This window comes from Artibeus jamaicensis, unplaced genomic scaffold (assembly GCF_021234435.1).
Source record: "Artibeus jamaicensis isolate MK-2021 breed Jamaican fruit bat unplaced genomic scaffold, CSHL_Jam_final contig_60, whole genome shotgun sequence".
Lineage (NCBI taxonomy): Eukaryota > Metazoa > Chordata > Mammalia > Chiroptera > Phyllostomidae > Artibeus > Artibeus jamaicensis.
The window spans coordinates 7314009-7334284 of NW_026521900.1; the positions used below are offsets into that span (position 1 = coordinate 7314009).

At 42.3% G+C, this 20276-nt stretch overlaps 1 pseudogene; it reads right to left on the reverse strand.

Moving 5' to 3' along the window:
* Nucleotides 1-1962: 1962 nt before the first annotated feature.
* LOC128628215 (bromodomain-containing protein 4-like) lies at nucleotides 1963-18314 on the reverse strand (annotated as a pseudogene).
* Between the last annotated feature and the right edge of the window lie 1962 nt (nucleotides 18315-20276).

Here is a 20276-nt window from a genome sequence, read left to right on the forward strand (position 1 = left end):
TCCCTTTAGATTAAGAGTGGACCCCCCCTTGCCCTATATTCCTCGAGATTGAGGAATAATCAAAAGAAAGAGGGGAATTGTAACCACACAGAGATCTGAAGCCACGGATGAATTGAGGCCTGGCTGTGACCTCCCACTGCCCGAGCACAGGGAGCTACAAAAAGGAGTGGGCACTGCCCTCTGCTTTCTTCCTGGGGCACTGGGCACAGATAAAAGCTGGAGTCTAAAGATCAAGTTTTCTGACAGGTGGGAAAGCTATAGGCAAGAAGGACGATATCCCCGGACAGTGAGGGTACAAGGACCCCAAAAGGAGAGGTGGTCTCTGGCTACAGCCTGTCTACAAGCATATGGAAAGGGGTGGAGTGGCACACAACCTGACACTATGGAAGTCCAGGCTGCCATGTTTTGCAAGATGGCAAAATCTTCCCAGAAAAACAATGTCAGCCACTTCCCAATTGTCCTATGGGAATCTTCAGGCATGAAGTCCCCTAGCCTCAGCTAAACTGAGCTGTCCTGGGAACACATCATGCACAGGTCAAAGCGCAGCTCAAAATAGTCTATTTGGCAAATGGAGCTTGACTGGAAGCTGACTGGCCAGAGGAGAAGATTGTAGCTTGGGACTCTGAGCACACACTGTATAACCCTAGGGGATATGGGGTGTGTGGAGGGCTGTTGGAGCTAGAACCCAAGGCCAAGGTGGATCTGAGGCATTTACAGCTGCTCAGGTCTGCTGATGGTGAACTGCACCTCCTCAAGCCAGCTTCCAATTCCAGAAGGCTAGCTCTGAGATGACAGCAGACAGCTAGGCTTTGAAGAAGTATGCACAAACTACACTTTAAAAGAAAAAAAAATCTCCCTAAAAGGCAGATGCTGCTCCTTAGGACACTTTTTGCCTCAGGCAGTTTTCTGCTGAGATGCTGGATTCATGACCAAAAAAGGGTCAATATTAATTTTTAGATCAAAAAAACCTATTCAGTACCTTTCAGAGGGCTTGGATGACATGACCACCCTGGACTGCCAAACTCCTGGCTTCTGGCATTATTGCAGCAGACTGCAAACTAGGAGCGTGCTCATACTGGTCATGTCCCTCAGCAATGTGCAGGGAGCTGGCACTGAGGGTTCTGATAACCTCACCACCAGTGCTCCTGATTTTAAGAGCCCTTTCTAACCCACTAGCCCAGACCCTGACCCCACTCAGGGCAGGTATGATGGGCTCCAGGAGCCCAATCAGCTGGATACATGGCAATCCTCCCCAAATGCCCTAACCAGTGGCCTGCCCCCATAGTTTCTGCCCACTGAAACCTGCTTCTATTCACATGGGAGGCATGGAGGGCAGCCCAGGAAGTCTTTTCCTATGTGACTTTACAAGAGGCCAAAGAACTTGGGAAAATGTCCAACAGGCCACAGCAAAAACTGAAGGACTCCAGGGGCCTGTGAGTCAGCTCCCATTCCTCACTTGGGAAAGCTCTAGATGTTCTTTCTTAGACTGAATGAGATCTTCCCTGGACTAACATCATTGCCAGGTCCAGGAGGGAAGCAGTTAGGGTACAGAGTCCCAGAAAAAGATGGAAGGATAAAGAGAGAGAAAACATACTTGTTATGGGTCCTTGCACATGGAGCAACACCACATGTATGTGTGTGAAGGGCCACAGTCATCACTCTCAGGGAGATGCTACCTACCTGGAGGAGCCCAGATAGCCAGGGATGTTGGATGGGTTAGCCAGGCAGTCTATACAAAGGGAGCCCTGGTGGCCAGCCAGGCAAGCAGCTTTCCCGGAGGTGGGATGTTGCGTGTGCTGCCCTGCTGGACATGACTAATGCACCCTGGCCAAAGGCCCAGGGCTCTGAGGAATTCTATAACTTGATTGAGTCCTGTCCTTTCACAGAAGAAAATTGACTTAAGCTAGAATTTGCTGGGAAGGAATCTGAGACAACATTTTATTAACAGTCCATGTCCAGTGATTAGGCATGACATATTTTGGAGTCTTCACTCTTAGAGGAACTGGACTTGTTGGTGCTCTCCAACTCTGAGGATTAGTCCTTCATTTTCTTGGAGCCAACAATCACATCTGCTTTCTCAGTTTCAGGTATCTATTTCTTCTGCAAACAGGAGATGACATAGTGCTACAGTTCCTGCAGGGTAGATAGCTGAAGGGTCTCCAAGTTGACCTCAGTTTCATTGGGGCTGAACACTTTGACTGAGGGTTCCCTAAACCAGATGATATATACCACATGGTGCAGCTCCTCACCTGGGAGCTTGCTGATGTCCAGGGCAAGGTGGCACTTCTTGTAGGACATGGACTTGCACTCATCCTCTACCTCTGATTTGTACACTGGAGGGGGCTGGCTCTTCATGGGCACTGGCCCCTTCTTGTTTATCTTACTATTGCTACTGTTGTTTTCCTTGGTGTTTTGGGGAGGAAACTCCTTGCCTTTGCTTTTCTTACTCTCCTTTACTTCCTCTTTCTTTTCATCCTTTTCTCCTTTAATTTCTTTCTTGTCTTTCTCTTCTTTCCCTGCTTCATCTTTCTTGGCTTGTGAGACAGCTGCAAGCTGCTCTTTTACAATTTGAAATTGCTCCCGGAACTCCAACACCTCTGGGGCTACCTCCTTCTCGGCAGCATCACTTGAGCTGTCGTCATTCTCTGAGGAACTGTCCCTGCTGTCACTGGATGAGGATGAAGTCACAAACTTGTTGGGGGATGGCTACACTGGGAAGGACACAGGCGCCACAGGCTTCTTGGGCTCCTCTGGTATCTTGGCAGAGCACATCTTGTCTACATCCTAAAGCTTGCCAGCCATAGCACCACCTCATGGTCAGGAGGGTTTGTAGCAGTTAGAGAACATCAACCAGATCTTGGCACTAAACTTCTGAGCATAGTGATATTGACCAGCCTCCAGTTTAGACTTGACTGCTTGTGTCCATGGAATACTTAATGATGTCACAATGATCATACAGGCCCAGCACCTGCATAGCAATGGGCTTGTACTTGTACAAGGGCCCGGCATAGGCTGTGTGGATGCTTCCTGGGGAACATCTCCATGAGGATGCAACACTTGAGCTGCTCTGAGACCTTGCTGTTCTTGTCTGGTGCCTGGTGCTGCTGTAAATCAGACATGTGCTTCTTTGGGGGCTTCACAAGCCTGCTGATCTCCCCCTGGGGGCCTAGCTTTGTAGTCTTGGGCTCCCAGGGCAGCAAATTTGGGTTGCGAATGGGGCCCATGGTAGTGGGGGTGGTGGTACCCACTTTCCTTTTAACATTCATGTTTGTATTCACAGGTTATGGGGAAGCTGCAATGATGTGTGGATGGCTTTTCATGGACTGGAAGCTGGCATGGGTGGGAGCAGGGGGCACTGGTCAGGGAGTGTGAAGCAACTGGAGAAGCACCATTTTCATGATAGAGCCCTGGACAGTGAGTCCTGAGTGAGGCCTGCACAGGGAGAAGGTTTTCCTGAGAGGTCTGCACACACAGAGGAGTCAATGTTTGTGTTTCCTACTGCAGAGATGCCAGGTATTGCCATCTTTGTTTCTTTCCTCCTACATCCTCTTCCTTTTCCCTGGACTATCATGGTCTCCATTTCTTCTGCAGGAAGTTTGTTGATTTTTTTGCAAGGCAAACTCTCCAGAGCTTCTGCCATTAAGACTATGTCATTCCAGGCTTATTATAGATGTAATAATTTGTAACATAGTGTTGAAGTGCTGGATATATTCCTGAGCATTCCGGTAATAGTTTTTTTTCCAAGAGCTTCTTTACTGTTCCCATATCCATGGGTGTTTTAATGATTTTATAGTAATGGGGAGGTTGAGCTTGACCACATCCACAGGCTGCTGGAAATGTCATGCAAACTGGTGTTTCCATAGTGTTGTGAGTACCACTTTGAGCAGATATTGCAGTTGGTTGGTCTGCTTGTTGAACTTGTTGGGGTTGGAAGTCTCCAAGGGTGGTGGTGAGTAGTGGGGAGATTGGTGCTTGACAGACCTAGGTAGGCCTAGAGGAATGGAAAATCACCAGGCAGGAAAACTGTACCGTGGGAAACTATAGCCTGTGAAAATGCATGCCTGGGAAACTGCCTGTCGACCCTACCCAGGACAAACAGATACCCAGGACAAGCAGATGCCTAGCTAAGATTGGGTCTGGGGTCGGCCTATCTAACATAACAGGATGCAGCTTTAACTTGAGCCTGACAAGACGTATCAAGAACAATGGTCAGCAGAAACAGCCGTTCTGCTGCGGGGGCAGCAGAACAACCAGCAACCAGCTCTAGCCAATCAGACTCTGACACCCCAATCAGTTATGCTTTGCGGGGGCTTTGTGCTTAAAAACCCTGCCCTAAGAACAACCAAGCGAGTCTTAACCTCCCTCAGTTGGCTCCACTTTCCCTCTGATTCCCCATAATAAACCCTGCTCCTTAGCTTGCTGTGTCTATCTGGTTTCTTGAGTGACTCTGGCTTAACAGTACTGGCCCCATTGGCTTGCTGGAGTTGAGCCTGGACCCGCCATTGTAGACATTTATATGGTTTCTAGCCCATCCTACATTACCTTTCCAGAAGATTTCTTAATCTCATCCCAGGTCCGTTCTTGAAGACAGGTTACTGATCCCATCACATTCTTCACCAGGTACTCCTAGTGCTTGGCCACCACCCCACAGCAGCAGCTTCCTCCTCCTCTTGCTATCCTTAGTTACAGGACTTGTGTTCAGTTGATGTTCAGGAAGTTCTAAATGATGGCTGTTCTGTAATTTAGTTGTGATTTTGATGCAGTTGTGGGAGGAAGTGAGCACAAGGTTTGCCTAATCTTCCATCTTGATGGAAAGTGTCTCCTTTTTCTTTTAAACTAAAGTTATACCTATCAAATGACCCAAAACCGAAACCAATACACCTTTTATGGCTTATCCATGGATACAAGAGGCATCTGCAAAAAGGGTACAAAAGATAATACTATCCTAAGACTTAGGGCTATGCCCAAAGATAACCAAAAGAAAGACTTAGACAATTCCTCTGATATCTGGCAATAGTCAGTCAGATGCTAGCTGCAAATGGGATGCAACCCAAATTTCTGTATGATCATATTTTCAGTGCCCCCAACTTGACAGTTGAGCCACCTGCACATGCAGAATTGAAAAACTCTGTGCCCTCTAGGGCAGGCAGAGAATCAAGCCAAGTTCTCAGAACATACAGTGAGACAACATGGAAAGCAATAGCTGTCCCTGGGAAGGAAAGGATCAATAACCAATGGATACCCCCAAACCAAATTCTAATTGTAGTCACAATCCAAAGAACTAATTCTTAAAAATGTTTTTCTCTTGCTAATCTGAAGTTTTGTGAATAAAAAAGGGGTTCTGTGGTAAATCTAATCAAAAGCATAGTCACAGAGTGATCTGATCATGAAATTTTAAAAATATTTTATTTTTATTTATTTTCAGAGAGAGGGGAAGGGAAGGAGAGAGGGAGAGAAATATCAATGTGTGGTTGCCTTTCATGTGTCCCCCACTGGGAACTGGCCTGCAACCTAGGCATGTGCCCTGACTGGGAATCAAACTGCCATCCTTTGCTTCACAGGCCTGCGCTCAATCCACTGAGCTACACCAGCCAGGGCTGATCGTGAATTTTTAATTGGGCTGGTCATTATAGGTAGTCATGCCTCAAGCCTATTACTTCCCTAACAAAAGTTTATCATTGCCCTAAGCAAGCCCTGTCCATTGTTTTTGTCCATCCAGGTTAACACACCTTTGAAACACCTTTTTCAGACCCCTAGGAAGTATCACAACCTCACAGTAGCACATAATCTTAATTATCCTGCAATCCACTCAGAGATTTCCAGATCTTTCATGCTCCCTTTATCATGTAATCTTCCTTGTGTGTTCTCCTTAATTCTAAATATATTAAAAGAAACTGCAAACCATCATTCTGAGAAGTGTTTTTCTCAGTTTCTTGAGATCTTGCTTCTAGTCCTGTCCTCTGTTTGGCTCAAATAAACTCTAATAAACCGTTGTAAAAACTCTGCACAGGTTTGGACATTCTTATGGTGACATTGAAAAGCAAAGGGCAATGTAAAATTCTTACCTTCCTTTCTCAAATAGGCACTATAAAGATCTGACCTTGGTAAGAATTCTTACCCTTAATTGACATTTGCCAGTTTTCCAGAATCCATCTGAAATGTATTGTCTAAGCAAAAAGTCCCAATCTTGTGATGTCCTTAAATTACTAACAGCAAATGAGCTATGAATAAGATACAGGGAGCCCTGGCTGGTGTGGCTCAGTTGATTGGAAAGTTGTGTAAACAGAAAGGTTGCAGGTTCAATCTCTATTCAGGACTCATGCAGGAGGCAATTGATCAATGTTTCTCTCTCTCTCTCCCTTACCCCCCCCCTAAATATCACTGGATATATCCCTGGCTGAGGAGTAAAAAAATAAAAATATGATATTGGGAAAGGTGAAGGGGCAAAGTAGCAAGTTATTCACTCTCCAGTTAATGAACCACTTCTGTAACTTTAAATTGACTATAGAACAATTTAGCTACTTAATTCATTCACTCAATATTATTTACTGCCTTTCCTTTATGCGAAGGAAGAGAATAAAATTATATTGATTATTTTACTTCCAGTGTTTATATTAAAATAATGATTCTTATAAACAGCAAACAACATTGCTAATAATATTATCTTGCTCCTTTTCAAGCTACAAGATCTGGAATGGAATATAAACCTCCATTAGAGAACGGTGGTTGAAAAAGTTCATTGCCCAAGGAAACAACTAAAATAAAAAATAAAGCCAAATTTTCCTGATTTTGTCAGGAGTACCTAGCATTGCTGGAGAAATTAAACTCACCCTGCCTCTCACTGAGGCAGGATAGTGAGAAGCCAGGAAAATTTGGAATAGGGAGACTGAGACAGACAGCTGAACACAATGGCTGAGGAATTTCAGCCAGATACAAAAGTTTACCTCCCTAGAGATAACATGCAGGCCTCAGTTGTGTTTTAGCTCCAGGTCCAGAAAAGCTGCAAAACCAGGTAGGCAATGCCAGTACCAGCTGCAATGACTAATAACCCCCTCCCCTGCCACTGACCAATCAGTGGAGACCATGACCCTGAAAGGACACACCTGGAGAACTGATGCATCGTCCACTGACCCCTCCCCTGAGACTTCCCCTAAGATTCCCACCTGCAAGAAAAAAAGAAAAGCCTCAAGACTAAGGACCCAGCATGCACATGTTCTCCCTCTGGGGAGAAGCCCACACCATTCCCTTTACTTTCTTCTTCCTCTACCCAGCCCCAACTCCTTTCTTCATAGGCACCGGTCTCCTGAGCTCTAAGGCCAATGGGCAGCTGGCAGCTTGCCCCAGGCTGATCCCCTGAGCCCAGCCCCAAGCCCCCTTTTCTCTGACTTCCAGGTGAGCTAAGGAAGCCCCACCTAGGCTCTCCTGTTGCTTCTTCTATGCTAATCCCTTCTCATCAACCTCTGCAGGCCCATTATCTCCCTTGAGAATATATTAATAAAACTCTTACTCATACATCTTGACTCACTGATCCGTAATTCTTTTTTAAAAAAGATTTTATTTACTTTTAGAGAGAGGGAAAGGGAAGAAGAAAGAAAGAGAGAGAAATATTGATGCGTGAGAGAAACATCCATCAGTTGCCTCTCACACCCTCAGCTGGAGACCTGGCCTGCAACCCAGGCAATGTGCCCTGACTTGGAATTGATCCAGGAACCTTTTGGTTTCCAGGATGACTTACTCACTGAGCCATACCAGTCAGTGCTGTTTTTTTTTTTTTTATAAACAGCCTGATGTTCTGTATGTTTCCACATTGAATGTAGGGTCTCAAAACTTTTGCAAGAGATGTACTCCCAAAGAACAAACCCACTTCCACCACTGTCAGATACACTATATATTCTGGGTTGAGAATTGTTATTTTGTAATTTGCTTATAGGCAGAAAGACTTACTTCAGGGAATGTTGCTGTTGGCATCCTTCCCAACTCCTGACATACTCAGGGCCGACTGCGTATGACATCTTTGCTTTTAGTTTCCCAAGGAAGTGTGTGAAATTATTTTTAAAAAAGAAACTAACCAGAAAATATAAAGCCATAGAAGGAGTTTCCTCAAGACTTACCAATAAGCTTTGTAAGGAAGGCCTCTGATTAGCTAAGCACTGTAGCAAGTGTTGTCTGTGACTTTGAGGATTTGTATTTCCCTGAGGGCTATTTCCTTTGCTCCACCATTTCTGACATGTGAACAATTTTCTCCTGTGTGCTTTTAATAGTAGCATGTTTACTGTTCTGAGTGCTTCTTTTTCCTTTTGTTAAATTCTTGGGTGACATTACTACCAGCCTTGTGTTTTTCCTTCTGTGCCTTTACTTGAAAAGTGAATGATTTCTCTCTTGCTCTGGGGATTTCTGGTTACAAAAAGAGATGATGGCTTTTGTCCTGGCTCAGTGGATTGAGTGGTGGCCTGTGAACCCAAAGTTTGCTGGTTCAATTCCCAGCCGGGGCATGTGCCTGGGTTGTGGGCCAGGTTCTTAGTTGGGGGCATGTGAGAGGCAACCAATCAGTGTATCTCTTGCACATTGATGTTTCTTTCCCTTTCTCCCTTCCTTCCCTTCTCTCTAAAAATAAATAAATAAAATCTTTAAAAAAGAGATGATGGCTTTCAAGTCTCCTTTTCTTGGTCCTAGGCCATTACAACCCTACTTTTGGGGAAGGTGGTATTATTACTGGAAGCTCAGTTCTTCTCACCAATACAGTAAAGAATTACAGATAAGCCCTGACTGCTGTGGCTCAGTGGGCTGAGAACTGGCCTGCGAAGCAAAGGATCATTGGTTTGATTTCCAGTCAGGGCACATGCCTGGGTTGTGGGCCAGTTCCCAGTGCATGAGAAGCAACCACACATTGGTGGTTCTCTCCCCTTCTCCCTCCATTACTCTCTCTCTAAAAATAAGTAAATAAAATCTTTAAAAAAAAACAAACAGCCCTGGCTGTTGTAGCTCAGTGGATTGAGTGCAGGCCTGCGAACCACACAATCGCGGTTCAATTCCCAGTCAGGGCATATGCCTGGGTTGCAGGCCAGTTCCCAGCAGGGGACTCACGAGAGGCAACCATACATTGATATTTGTCTCCTTTCCTTCCCCTCCCCTCTAAAGATAAATAAATAAAATCTTTAAAAAATTAGAGAAGACCAATCTTTCCCGTAATGTACTGTGTCATAATCACCCAGAGGGCCAGGAGATAAAGGAGAAGTTGCCCTACTCAGAGCAGGCAGCCTATTCTCCTCTGGATTTGAACCCTTTTCCAAATTTCTGTGTGTGTGATTTTGAAGCCATTGTATCTACACTTAGAAGACTAAATATTAAGAAAAAGTTTACCTAAATGTCAATGTAATAATATAGTCTCTCATGTGGACCTTCTCCAAACCCTCTCCCCACTCAATAGAAAAAAGAGGCAATCTGCATGATAAATATCCTTCTAGTTCTTTTCCCAGCCAAAAGAGATGATGTCTAGCCCCCAAATAAGCCTTTCTTTCCTTTTTTTAATAGTTCCCTTGCCCTACTCTTTGTTTCACTTATAAATGGATTCAAACATTCCATAAATGGAGGACGGTTGAGGTGGAAGGTGAGAAGAGGGAGGTGAACCATGCAGGTTTATCCTCTCAGTTGAAAAGTCATCTTGGAGGAAATGCTGATCCTTCAAGTCTAGAAAATACAGTTAGTAAACTTCATTTCTACTCTTTCATATTCATAATTATTCTAGGAATAGATGGATTTTAAAACTCTTTGCAAGCATTAAAAACATCTGACTCAGAGATCATCACACACAGAGGGGAGGGCCATGTAGAGACAGAGAGAGAATGGAGTAATGTAGCCACAAACCAAGGATCACTTGAAGGAATCCCCAGAAGCTAGCAGAGGCAAGGAATGGATTCTCCTTAGAGACTCGAGGGAGTATAGTTTTGCTAACACGTTGATTTCTGACTTCTGATGTCCAGAAAGGTGAGAAAATAGACTACTGCTCTCTTAAGCCACCAAGTTTATGCTGATTTGTTATGGCAACCCTGGAAAGCTAATACAGATGGTGAGCTTCAAGATAGAAGCCTCGTTCCCTAATACCTTGAAGTCTAACTACTTCTGGACTGTTAACAAAAGAGAGAAATATGGTAAATGTTTGTCTCGTTTAAACTAAAAAGAAATCTGACTTAGTATAATTATGTTTTACTTTTATGTAAAAGGGTAGTTAGCAGCTTATTTTTTAAAAACAGTTCAATTTTTGTGGTGGGCAGCTTTGTATTTCTTTATGCATAAAAATACTTCAAATATTGACATGCAAAGTATCATTCCTTTTATTATGAAAAATGGAAGATAAACATACCAATCTGCTGAGTTTATTTTTAAAAATATATTTTATTGATTATGCTATTACAGTTGTCCCATATTTTTCTCACCTCATTCCCCTCTGCCCTGCATCACCCCTCCCACCAGCATTCCCCCACCTTAGTTCATGTCCATGGATTGTGCATATAGGTTCTTTGGCTTCTCCATTTCCTATACTATTCTTAACACGCTCCAGGATATTTTTGTATCTACCCATTATTTTTCTTAACCCCTGTACCTTTTCCCCCATTTTCCCCCTCCCCCTCCCTGCTGATAACCCTCCATATGATCTCCATTTCTCTGGTTCTGTTCCTGTTCTACTTGTTTGTTTAGTTTGTTTTTGTGTTTTTTAGGTTCAGTTTTTGATAGTTGTGAGTTTGTTGTCATTTTACTGTTCAAATATTTGTTCATCTTTTTTTTCTTAGATTAAGTCCTTTAACATTTCATATAATAAGGGCTTGGTGATGATGAACTCCTTGAACTTGACCTTATCTGGGAAGCACTTTATCTGCCCTTCCGTTCTAAATGAAAGCTTTGTTTGATAGAGTAATCTTGGATGTAGGTCCTTGCTTTTCATGACTTCAAGCACTTGTTTCCAGCCCCTTCCTGCCTGTAAGGTTTCTTTTGAGAAAGCAGCTGATATCCTTATGGGAACTCCTTTGTAGGTAACTGTCTCCTTTTCTCTTGCTGCTTTTAATATTCTCTTTTTATCTTTAATATTCAGTATTATAATTATGATGTACCTTTGTATTGCTATGGATCAAGGCCTGACAGGTTCTTGGGATTTGGGGAGGTGAAAGAAAATGTGCGGAGCCATGAGGATGCTTGACATGACTTTATTCACAAATGAGTGAGCCACACATGCTGTAAGCTGCATGTCTCCCTGCATGTCTCTGCATGGCACATGTCGTGGCCCTTGCTCCCCAGCGTGGCATGTGTTGTGGCACCCAGTGGGAAGCCCCCACTTGCTTAAGTACTAGAGGCAAACAAAGTTGGTCTCAAGCCAGAAAATTATATAACATAGCAAAATTCTGCACATGCCAGCCCACTTCATGTTATGGAAACAGTTTATTGGACCCAGTTTCAAGGCTATGAGAACACTACTTATCAGGCCCATTCAGTGCTATGGGAACACTGCTTCCCAGGCACCTGGGTAAGCCAGACCACCTCCACTTATCCTACAGTCTTGGTGTGTGCTTCCCTTGGGTCCCACTTCTTTGGGACTCTCTGAGCTTCCAGGACTTCCTGGAAGTCTATTTCCCTTGCCAGACTTCCTTCATTATGTTTTCAAATAAGTTTTCAATTTCTTGCTCTTCTTCTTCTCCTTCTGGCATCCCTATGATTCAGATATTGGATCACTTAAAGTTGTCCTGAAGGTTCCTAAGTCTCTCCTCACTTTTTTGAATTCTTCTTTCTTCATTCTGTTCCACTTCAATGTTTATTTCTTCCTTCTTCTCCAAATCATTGATTGGAGTCTCAGTTTCCTTACCTTCACTGTTGGTTCTCTGTACATTTTTCTTTATTTTACTTTGCATAGCCTTCACTTTTTCCTCTATTCTGTGACCATACTCAACCATTTCTGTGAGCACCCTGATTACCAGTGTTTGGAACTCTGCATCTGATAGGTTGGCTATCTCTTCGTCTCTTAGTTATTGGAGTTTTGATCTGTTCTTTCATTTTGGCCAATTTCTTTGTCTCAGCACACCTGTCATGTAATAAGGGGCAAAGACTTATGTACTCACCAGGGTGGAGCAAACCACATCACTGGGTTGCAGCACTGTATGTTGGGGAGGGGTCAGAGAGGGAACAATGTCAATTGCTCAGCTCTCAGCCAGCTTTCAGTCACTTCTTCTTATACCCACAAAGAAATTGGGCTCCTTCTGGTGCTGATTCCCAGGTTGGTGGGTTTGTGTCCATTCTAAAATCCTGTGGTCTCTCCAATGTTTCTTTCTGTGAGGCTGGGAGTTTCTCCTGCTGCTGTAATCACCACAGATTTTTACAGTCAGAGGTTTTGAGGCTCTATTTTCCCATGCAAGAACCCTGGGTTACAGTGTCTGTCTCCCTCTCCAGTTATTCCTCCTGGTTTATTGAAACGCAAATATGGGACTGTCCTTTCCTCCAGCCACCACCTTGCTGTGAGTCCTCTCTACCCTGGCTGCCCATTTCTGGCACTCCTACCAGTCTGAATGAGTGTTTCATCTATAACTCCTTGTTTGTCTGAGTTCCATACAGTTCAATTTTCTGGCAGTTCTGTTCCTGGCAGGTGGTTTATTGTTTTTAAATTTCTTGTTGTCTTTCTTCTGGTTGTGTGGCGAGGCAAAGTGTATCTATCTTTGCCTCCATCTTCTAATCTGCTGGTTTAAAAAATATTTTAAAGTTTTAAACCCACTTTGAAGATATTTTATGAGACTTTTATTTTATTTATGATTTTTCTTCATTTTCCAAATATTCTACATTACTTTTAAAAAATTGTAGTGCTAAGTTATACATGCATATAATTTAATAGTTATACCAGGATTGTTGCAAAGACCAGACCCAATCCCAAAAACCCATATCTCCAGAGGCAACAACTTTTAAATCTTCAACTGACCATTTCGGTATTGACCTTGTTAAAAAGAAAAATTCAATGGAATAAACTTGACTATCTAATTGGTTTTATTATGTGATTCATGAATCAGGAACTTTCCCATCTAGCAACTAGCACAGCTCTCTGAGGGATGGTACAAAATGAAAGGTTTTTTTATTAAAAGGGTTTTATAAAAGTGCAAGGTAGCCCTGAATGGTATAGCTCAGTGGATTGAGTACGAGCCTATGAAGCAAAGGGTCACTGGTTCGATTCCCAGTCAGGGCACATGCCTGAGTTGCAGGTCAGGTCCCCAGTGGGGGACACATGAGAGGCAACCACACATTGATGGTCCTCTCCCACTCTTTCTCCCTTCCTTTCTCTCTAAAAATAAATAAATAAAAAATATTTAAAAGGGCAAGGGAGCTCTTAACAAAAGGAAAGAAAGCATTATTTGGGGGCTAGATATGATCTCTTTTGGGGGGAAGAAAACTGGAAGGGTTTTTAGCATGCAGATTGCCCATTTTTTTCTTTTCTTTTCTTTTAATTGTTGTTCAAGTATAGTTTTCTGCCTTTGACCCCCATCCCAGCCCACCCCCACAGCCCTCCCCACCTCCCTCCCATTTCCACCTCCTTGTTTTTGTCCATGTATCCTTTATACTTGCTCCTGAAAACCCTTCCCCTTTCCCCCTGAAATTCCTTCTCCTCTCCCATCTGGTCACTTTCAGCCTGTTCTCTATTTCAGTGGCTTTGGTTATATTTTGCTTATTTGTTTTGTTATTTAAGTTCCTGTCAAAGGTGAGCTCATATGGTATTTGTCTTTTACTGCCTGTCTTATTTCACTCAGCATAATGCTTTTCAGTTCCATCCATGCTGTTGCAAGGGTAGGAGCTTCTTCTTTCTTTCTGCTGCATAGAATTCCATTGTGTATACCATAGTTTTTTTTTATCCATTCATTTACTGATGGGCACCTAGGTTGCAGCCAACACTTGGCTATTGTAAATGTGCTGCTATGAACATTGGAGTACATAGGTTCTTCTGGATTGGTGTTTCAGGGTTCTTAGGATATAATCCTAGCAGTGGCATTGCTGGGTCAAAAGGCAGATCCATTTTCAGTTTTCTGAGGAAAGTCCATACTGTTTTCCACAGTGGCTACACCAGTCTGCAATCCCACCAACAGTGCACTAAAGTTCCCTTTTCTCCACATCCTCTCCATCATTTGTTGTTTGTTGCTTTGTTTATGATGGCCATTCTGACCAGTGTAAAGTGGTATCTCATTGTGGTTTTAATTTGCATCTCTCTGATAGCTAGTGATACTGAGCATCTTTTCATGTGTCTCTGGATCCTCTCTATGTCCTCCTTGGAGAAGTGTCTTTTTTTCTATTGGGTGGTAGGTGGGATGGAGAGGACCCACTTGACAGATTACCTCATTGGCATTGGCCAGAAAAATTCCAGATTGGTTGACTAAAATTGTTTCTGGGATAGGTTGAAACTATAATTAAATCAGAATTAAGTCTAGCTTTAATATTATAGGCTTCCACCACAAGTGACACCATTTGGGGTCTGTGGTTTTCTCTTTAATAATTTAGATATCTCCAAATATTATTGATTTTGTGGTTTCAGGCCCTATCTATGGACTTTCCTCTAGAGCAGAAGAGAATGACTCTCTCTTTCATAGAGGCATGGCTTCCATATCAACTATGGCCATTTTCTCAATATATACTTACATTGTCATTTTGGCTAGATCACTTAGGTGTTTACATTATTATGACTATATAAATTTTATTTAGCACCATAACTTTGGGTTCTTTTGCGTATTATTGGTATATAGAAAATAGTATTCTTTGTTTTACAATTTGAAGGAAAAAATAATTTACACTGGCCACTTTGGAAATGTAGGCATTATCATATGCCTATTGTGTCATTCAAAGAGTAGGAATTTAAGAGAGCTCTTTGGCTGACCATCCATCCAACACATTGCTGGCACCCAATAAGTATGTGTAGAATGAAGGATTAAATACAGGCCCTCATGTGACAAGTTTATTCTGTTCAAGATCCCAATTATTTGGCTGAGTACACAATGTAAATAATCTATTTGAAGTCACTGCAATAGTCTTTACTGACTGATGCTATCATTATATCAAAGGCTTTTTTTTTTTGTAATCATATTGCTCAAATCCCAAACTCATGTAAGTGCCTTTTCACTCACCGGGAGTATACTTCAATATGAAAAAGCAGGCTTTTAGTTTTTGTTGTTGTTGTTCTTTTAGAGAGGGAAAGGGAGGGAGAAAAAGAGAGAGACAAACATCAAGTGTGATTGCCTCTTGAGTGTCCCCAACTGGGGACCTGGTCTGTAACCCTGGTATGTGCCCTAACTAGGAATTGAACTGGTGACTCTTTGGTTTGCAGGCCAGCACTCAGTCTACTGACCCACACCAACCAAGGCAGCTTTTAGTTTTCTTATTTACTGCTCATTTTTTTGCATATGATGCTGAAAAAACTACATAATTTCATTACATGCAGAGCTTTTGTTTTGCTTGCAACACAAAGTCAGGTACTTTGGTTGTTTACCATGGATTATTTTCTGGAAATATGTCCGAGTGTGGAGTAGTATCAAATTGAACCTACTCCAGATACACCTACCATTTTGCCAGGCTACATTGTCACCCATCAAATGACCACCAGTGAATAAAATGTATCTTCTCTAATAACATGATTTCTCAGTTATAATCCAAACAAGCTGCCATGCAGCCTTTCCTTGTCTTATATGTGCAGCATATTTTCTAAGCACTGAATCATACTTGACACTTAAGTGGTTTCACCTCACTGTAAAGCAAAATAGCAACTTCATGAGTGATATTATTTTTGGTTTTAATTCAAGTGTAATATACAAGGTCTGTCCAGAAAAAGTCCAGCCATTGTTAAAATAACAAGAATGGTTTAGGTGACATCAATGTAACCTGGCAGTCAAGGAGAGTGGACTGGAATGCACATACGTGAACAATGACAATTTCACTTTACCAGTCAGTGGGGACTGAAGAAGCCATTAAGTGAATATGTGTCCTGTGTGGCCATCACATTTAAAATAACTGAGTGAGTAGAGCTACAAATCTGCATCAGATTTTGCATTAATCTTGAACATTCCTCTGCAGAAGCTATTTGGATGATTCAGAAAGCTTTTGGGGACAGTTCAATGAGTGCAGCACAAATAAAAGTGTGACACGAAGGCTTCAAAGATGGTTGAGAATCTGGTGAAAGTGACCCTTGTTCTGCAGAACAAGCAGAACACCTGAGAATGTGGAATGTGTACAGGCTACAGTCAACAAAGTTTGGCAACTAACAGAACTAGAAGCTGATCTGGAGATTCCAGAAACTACTGTGTCCGAGATATTGATACATGACCTTGGCATGAAACATATCATGGAAAAACTTATTTTGCAGCTTGTGCTACAAGAACAAAAGGAACACCATGCAGCAGTTACCAATAACTTGATTCAAACTACTGTCAATGACTCAGATTTCCTCAAGAAGGTCATAACTTTGAAGGGGACTGAGATCCCCTATTTATGGCATCATTGTCCTATGTGCAATGTTTCTTGTATCTTTATATTCTTCCACAAATGTCTTTTTTCTCATATTACATGGCTAGATACTTTCTGGACAGACTTGTATATAATTGGTTTTGAGGTTTTTTTATATGCTTCCAGAAGTAATATGATTTATTGCATGTTGGCCATGAGAAGGGCAACTTTGAGTTACCCCTCTTTAGGTCAGTTTCTTCTCTTTAGTTGTAAAATTAAATATTTACACAACAGGAAGCATTTATTTTATGCTTGTTTTAAGTAAATACAATAAATTTACCAGAGAGGTCACTCTGTCTTATTTGAAAATGACAAAAGTTTCAATGTCTTCATCCTACTATTTAAGAAAGTTACATAACAGACTATGCTTTGGGGGATTTTAAACAAATCACAAGTCCAATAAATTGCAGTTTTCCAATAATGTTCACTATACTTTCAATTCAAACTTTTCTTTCTCAATGCTTGTCAGAAATCATCTCTAGCAGATTCACTTGTAGCAGACTCATAGTAAAATGAAACTGCAGCCTATTGGTTTTATCTATGGCATTATTTTAAGTCGGAATTTTTATATATCACTTTTCATCCCTATTTCTCAGTGAACCACTTGTGTCTCATTGACCCATTTATGTGAATTGTGGATTCAAACTAACAACATAACAGTGACCATTAAAAAATGTAAATTGAACAAATGTACTTAATATTTTGAAAACAATATGAAGTAATATTAGTCAAGCCCAAGAATATTGTTAATGTTAACATATGAAGCCAAAGCTCAGAAGCCATAGCTGGGAAGGGTGGGTAGGGTGGGCCTCCACAACTGGTTGGTGGGAGAATGAGCACATTATGAACTCATTAAAAGAAACTAGACCCTGGAGATGCTGGGAAGATGGCAACAGAGTAGGATGGAGCAGATTCTAGCTCATGTACTCATGGGTGAAAATCCTGGCAGATCTATAGAGAAACAGCACAATAAACCATCGGTTAACCAGCATTTATAAAATTAAAAGACCAGAGGTTGTGACCGACGCTGAAACACCAGACAGCTGCAGAGTCAGCTACAGGAGCTGGGACACACGTGGCCCCTGTGCCGCCACCATAGCAACAGGCCTGGGAGCCGGGGGTGGGTCAGGTATGGGAGCCGGACACTCCAAGCCCCTGTGACGGTCCTGGGCAACAGAAGAGTCAGCTACAAGAGCCGGGACATTCTCAGCCCCTGTGCCGCTGCCATAGCTATGGGCCTGGGCCACAGAAGAGTCAGTTACAGGAGCTGGGACACTGGAGGCCCCTGTGCCACCGCCATAGAGATGGGCCTGGGCACTGGGGAGCCAACTACAGGAGCCAGGACATTCTCAACCCTGTGCCACTGCCATAGCAACAAGATTGGATGTAGGGGAGTCAGCTACGGGAGCCAAGACACTCCAAACCCCTGTGACAACAGAAGGGTCAGCTACGGGAGCTGGGATATTCTCAGCACCTGTGCTGCTGCCATAGCAACAAGACTGGACATCTGGAAGTCAGCTACGGGACCTGGGACACTGGAGGCCCCTGTGCTGCTGCCAGAGAGAAGGGCCTGGGCGCCAGACAGTCAGCTACAGGAGCCAGACACTCCAAACCCTTGTGACGGGCCTGGGGGCCAGAGGAGTCAGGTAGGGGAGCTGGGACATTACTGGCCCCTGTGTGCTGCCGTAGTAACCGGCCTGGGTGCTGGAGGAGTCAGCTACTGGAGCTGGGATACTCAGCATTGATAAGACACCAGCACAGGGACCAGCGCGACGACCAGCATTAGAGTAGGTGGAGACGAAGAACATCAAGATACTTGCAGGAGTCTGCACCACTGACCTTCACAGGTATCATACCACAAAAGTTCACACCATAAACCCAGGGTGTCAGAACAGATCAATTTTAGAAGCTGAGACTAGCAAGAATAGTCTCAAACAATGGGAAGACAAAGAAACAATCCCCAAATGAAAGAAAAAGCAGAAACTTCAGAAAAAATGTTAGATGAAATAGAGGCAAGTCAACTATCAGATACTGAATTCAAAGCACTGGTTATCAGGAAGTTCAAAGAACTCACAATGAGCTACCAGAAACTACAGGGGAGCTACAATGATCTCACCATGAACTATATCAACATTAAAAAGGAAATGGAATCTATTAGCAAGGGCCAAGAGAAAATGAAGAATACAATTTCCGAATTAAAAAACACAGTAGAAAGCATTAAAAATAGGGTAGATGAGACAAAAGACTGGATTAGTGAGTTGGAGGAAAAAGTAGAAAGCATCTCACAGAAAGAACAGGAAAAGGAAAAGAGGCTCAGAAAGAAAGAAGACGGATTAAGAGAAATGCAAGACAATATAAAACGTAATAATATCCGAATAATAGGAATACCAGAAGGAGAAAGAGAAGAAGAAGGGATAGAGAACATATTTGAAAGAGTAATGAGAGAAAAATTTCCCTAATTTGATGAGAGAAAAAGTCTCACAAATCCAGGAATCACACAGAGTCCCAATCAAGAGGAACCCAAGGAGGCCCACATCAAGACACATCATCATTAAAATGGCAAAATTCCAAGACAAAGAGAGAATCTTAAAGGCAGCAAGGGAGAAAAAAGAAATAACATACAAGGGAGCCCCAATAAGGTTAGCTACTGACTGCTCAATGGAAACACTCCAAGCAAGAAGAGAATGGCAAGAAATATTCCAAGTAATGAGAACCAGAGGCCTACAACCAAGGCTACTTTACCCAGCAAGGCTCTCAAACAAGATAGAAGGCCAAATGCAGAGCTTCTAAGACAAAAGAAGTCTAAAAGAATAGGCCTCCACCAAACCACTCTTACAAGAAATACTAAAAAGACTGCTTTAAGGAAAAGAAGGAAAAGTGAGAGGCACAGAGAAACACAGGTACAAAAATGGCAATGAATAAATACCTATCAATAATAACCTTAAATGTAAATGGATTAAATGCTCCAATCAAAAGAAAAAGAATAGCTGAATGAATAAGAAAGCATGACCCACACATATGCTGCCTACAAGAGACCCACCTCAGGGCAAAAGACCATCACAGACTAAAAGTGAAGGGCTGGAAACAAATTTACCAAGCAAACAAACAAGAAAAAAAAGCTGGGGTAGCAATTCTCATATCAGATAAAATAGACTTCAAAAAGAGGGCCATAAAGAGTGACCCAGAAGGTCACTTCATAATACTCAAAGAAAGTCCACCAAGAAGACATTAACATCATAAATATATATGCAACAAACATAGGAGCACTAAAATATATCAAGAAAATCTTGGAGAAATACAAGAAAGATATTCACAACAACACAATTATACTAGGGGATTTTAACACCCCACTATCAAAAATAGACAGATCTTCCAAACCAAATATCAACAAAGATATTGTGGCATTAAACACCACCCTAGATGAAATGGACTTAACTGATATATATATAGAGTCCTTCATCCCTAAGAAGCTAAATACACATTCTTTTCAAATGCACATGGAACATTTTCAAAAATAGACCAAATGGTAGGACACAAAAGAAGTCTCAAAAAATTCAAGAAAATTGAAATCATACCAAGCATCTTCTCTGACCACAAGGGACTGAAATTGGAAACCAACCCCAAAGAAAACACCCAAAGCACCCAAAATCATGGAGGCTGAATGGTATGCTATTAAACAACAAATGGCTCAAGAATGAAATTAGAGAAGAAATCAAAAAGTTTCTGGAAACAAATGAAAATGATCTCACAGCAACCCAAAACTTATGGGA